This window comes from Drosophila sechellia, chromosome 2L, assembly GCF_004382195.2.
Source record: "Drosophila sechellia strain sech25 chromosome 2L, ASM438219v1, whole genome shotgun sequence".
NCBI lineage: Eukaryota > Metazoa > Arthropoda > Insecta > Diptera > Drosophilidae > Drosophila > Drosophila sechellia.
In genome coordinates, this window is record NC_045949.1 from 12,384,104 (window position 1) to 12,388,218 (window position 4,115).

The following is a 4,115-nucleotide window of genomic DNA, read 5'->3' on the forward strand; positions in this document are numbered from 1 at the left end:
ATGCCATAATTATTTCCTTTAAATTCAATTACGTGGTACATCGTTTTCGGATAATATGATTCCATTTTCTGAAAATTAGAATTGTTAAAACTGTAGGCAAACAAAGATTGCTAGGTATCAACGAACATAACTTCATTAATAACCAGCAGTTCAGTTTTCGTATTTTTTTCTTTTAACTTATGGCTGAAGGTTATCAGCACGTTAAGAGGTGATAAACCCGAATGGAATGCACTTAATTTGTAGAAGGCTTCTTACGCATGTTAATTTTGGCTAATCAGCAGTGAGTGAAACCAAAAAAAAAAGAGCCACTCGATATGTGCAAAAAGTGAGTACACAAAATCATTTCCGATACGTGATCGTCGCATATTTATCGCCAGCATCTCCCAGCACTGGTCTAGGCCATTAACAGGCCAAACTTGGCCCGTAATGAGGCCAGAGATAGCAGAGATACAAGATCTGGTCGGGATTGCGAATGGTAGTGGTAGTGGGAGTTCGCCTGGAGCTGAAGGTGGAGGTGGTAGAAGCGGATTCGAGATGGGCCGCCTCGATATGGTAAGCACTCAAAACTGAGCCGCACTTGCCCGTCGTCTATGCAGAGCAGGACCCGATCCGACCTCCTCCTGAGCTCATCTTGGGCTCCTGCTCCTGCTCCTCCATCGCTCCAGAGATTGCTATCTGGAGGAGTACGCGAAACGCGTGCACGAGCTGTCAAATGGCTTAAACTCGATCCGAAACTTTTTCACCATCGTGCACTCATTATGATTATGACTCGCTCATTGTGTTTTTGCTACACGGATGTAAAAAGTGGTGCAAGGAATGTGGCATCTTGTTTAGAATCGAAATTTGTATGCCTAGGTTTAATTTCTTCTATTTAACATTGATCATATATATATATATATATATATGTATACCAACAACATATCTTGTAAAGACGTGATTTAGATTTTTATAAATTTACACGATTGTTTAAGACAACAAAATTCTTTGTACATAAATAACTACTTCGCATGGAATCCCTTAAAGCAGAGCGATAAAAATAACTTTTAGTTAATTATCCCGAATAATTCACTGCATATCTCTGATAATTTTCATAAATTCTATGGCAATCGTCTAGCATTTTGAGTTGACAACTAATTGGCGCAACTCCATCCCCTTCCCCATTGCCGACCAATTAATGAAAGCCAACCAGTGAGGATTCTTACCTGGACCAGAAACTCCAACGAAAAGCAAAGGCGCAGATAAAGTACGAGTATAAAAATGCTTTACAAGTACACAAAAGTGTCATTCCATCACTCACTTAAAGTATTCATCCATTAATTGCCCGAAAGCCATTGCCAAAGGAGCCTAGCGAGGAGGAGGGGCTGGAGCGGAGGATCCGAGGACATGTCGATGTCGCCACCAACTGACGCCAGACGAGGACAGCGGCCACGTCGGTACGACTTTCAAGTCCAAGGCGGCATCGCCGGCAGCCATAATGCAAAGAGGAGCTCCAGAGGCAATTACCATGAGTTGGAGTTACAGTTGCCAGGATGGTGATGGAGCTAGAGATGGACCTGAAGATGGAGTCCGGGATGGGGCAGAGCAGGAGATTTAAATCAGACTTGCACTGCGCAGTGCTTTGGGATGGATGCGTGATATGAGTCTTGCAAATAAACAAGTATATATATGGATTTCAGGCAATGAAATAAAATATATTACTTAAAACCAGGCTAACTGATATGTTAATTTTTATAATATGTAACTTTTTAATATAAAATATATACTTAAGCTGGCAAGAACATCTATATACCTTATTACTTAAATCTTTTGAAATGTAAACAGATACCTTATACCTTATTAAGTTCCACTTGAAGTATCGGCGATAGTTTCACGATCTCCTCACCAACTCATCCACTGACGGACAGCGACGTTGACATCCCGACTGGACTTGGATCTTCTCTCTATATCCCCCGACTGACTGGTGATATTCAAAGTAATTGCTTGAAAAATGCAATAAAAATGTACAAACAACAACAAGTTGGCAAAAGAGCATAAAAAAAGAGGAGCAAAGGACGTCGGAGTGAAGCACAGAAAGGCCGAATGAAGAAGATGGTGGAATCTGGCTGGGAACGCCTGAGTATGTGAAAAAGTACAATTGTTATGGTGGCATAAAACTCTATATAAGTGGACGCCGGACCAGTGGACACTGGCAAAGCTCGGCAGCAAGATGCCGCCGATCCCCATACGATGACGATACCAAGACAGCTGAGGAGCTCAAGACTTTGACAGGCCCAACTCCAGAGTCCGGGACCTCGGGACACTGGGACATCAGGACATCGGGGCAAATGGCGCGCAGTGATTGGATGCATATCAAAGTAGACAGCGCGGAACAATGAAAGGCGGCAATCGTGGCTGGAGTCCAGCTCCTCTGGTTAACTCCTTCTGGATCCCATAAGCCCCCCAGCCCTGGTTATCCCTTCATCATCCTCTGAGCGTATGTACATCCCGATTTCCGAGCGCTGTTTTTTTGGTTTATTTGGGTAACGCCTCTGACTGTCGGTGATGAATGCTGCAGCTCTGATTCGTCCAGGGAATGGAAGGCATTCGGCTTGGAATAGGCAAGAGAAAATAGGTTTTAGTCAACCAAGAGCGTTCTAAGCAGCTTTAGAGTGGAAACAGCCATTTTTAACACATTATTACTAGCAAAATAAAGATAAATATAGCTACATATATTAATTTCGTCTGTCTCTAACCGATTAGGCCTTCTTCTTAAGAAATAAATTAGTTGCACGCTGATTAAAGAAATCAATGCATCAAGACCTCTTAGGCTTGACCTGCGTTCATGTCAATAAGGTGAGAGAGTAATTTTGTACTGATTTTGTAGAAATATTTTGATTAAAGTAAGTCATTCTACCCTTGAACCCATTGCACCTAACCTTTCACCTCATCCTTTGATTAATTCACCGTGAAAATTTCATGACGCGGGCAGTTATCTAGAGCATTTAAAACCTGACCCCCAAAGAGAGAATTGACCTAGGATGACCTACCGTGAAATTTTAAGTATATGACAGAGCGCAACGGGCACATGAAATGTAACCAGACGGTTTACATAACGCAGGACATTTGCCAAATCGAGTGCAGTCGATGAACCCCATAGGAATGGATGCCCAGATACAACGATACAAAGATACAGAGATACAAGTTACAGATGCGGAGAGAGTGGAAAAGTGCCCACTGCTAAATACTCGTACTTGCAGTTTTATGAGCCAGCGGAAAAGTGAAAACTGGCTGCAAAGAAGGAAGCACAATACAATTGGACATAGTCGCTGGCCAAGACGCAGGAGTCAAGGACATGCCACAAATCCGGGCAGACAAAGTACTGGGTTGGGGGTGTGGTTTCCCTCCCCCTGCGAGGTCCAACACGAAGGTCAATGGAAGAGGCCACAGTGCAAGTGAAAAATTCGCGCGAAAAAATAATCAAGTTTTGCAGCGAAAGTGAGATAAATAAGTGTTGGCCAGATGAGGTCAGCCAAAGGGGTGGGGCAGGTCACTAAAAGGGGGTTGGTGGCACGTTATCGAATTCAACAGTTTGCGCTTGTTTTGGGAAATATCTCTACTTCATGTGAACTTTGTCTTGGGCCTAAAGCAACTTACCGACGGCATTCTCAAAAGGTAATTTAATTATAAAATCAGGAATTTGGAACTGCAATATGATAAAAATAAATACAGTAAGTTCAGAAATATTTATCAGTAGATATAGATTTAAATAAGATACATTTACAATCTTGTTTAGATGAGGTAACTAATTTTTATGGTTTTCACCTATGACTTTGACATACGAGTACTATATGAATAATACATTTCTTTTCTAACAAATTTCACGTATATTTTTGTGTATTTTTAAGGAAGAAGCATAATTTTAATATCCAATTATCTTTTCAGTTGGTTCAGTTTTAATTAACCCACACCAAACCAAACTCAATCCGAGGCGCATTCTAATCAAAAATTATTAGGTGCGTGTACAGAGAAAGACCATGAATGAATGAGTATGAATAAAAAACATAAAAAAAAAGAAAGAGGCACTGCAGCACGCAAAGAAGATGGGGATACCTTTAATGTAGAGTTGGGGGAGGCAA

The 4,115-nt window shown here is 41.5% G+C and overlaps 1 long non-coding RNA gene across 1 annotated transcript; it reads left to right on the forward strand.

Moving 5' to 3' along the window:
* The first annotated feature begins 393 nt into the window (after positions 1–393).
* LOC116803594 lies at positions 394–1,579 on the forward strand. Its single transcript, XR_004363678.1, has 3 exons — positions 394–552; positions 1,115–1,243; positions 1,329–1,579. It is a non-coding gene; the product is annotated as an uncharacterized LOC116803594 (long non-coding RNA).
* The last annotated feature ends 2,536 nt before the right edge of the window (positions 1,580–4,115 follow it).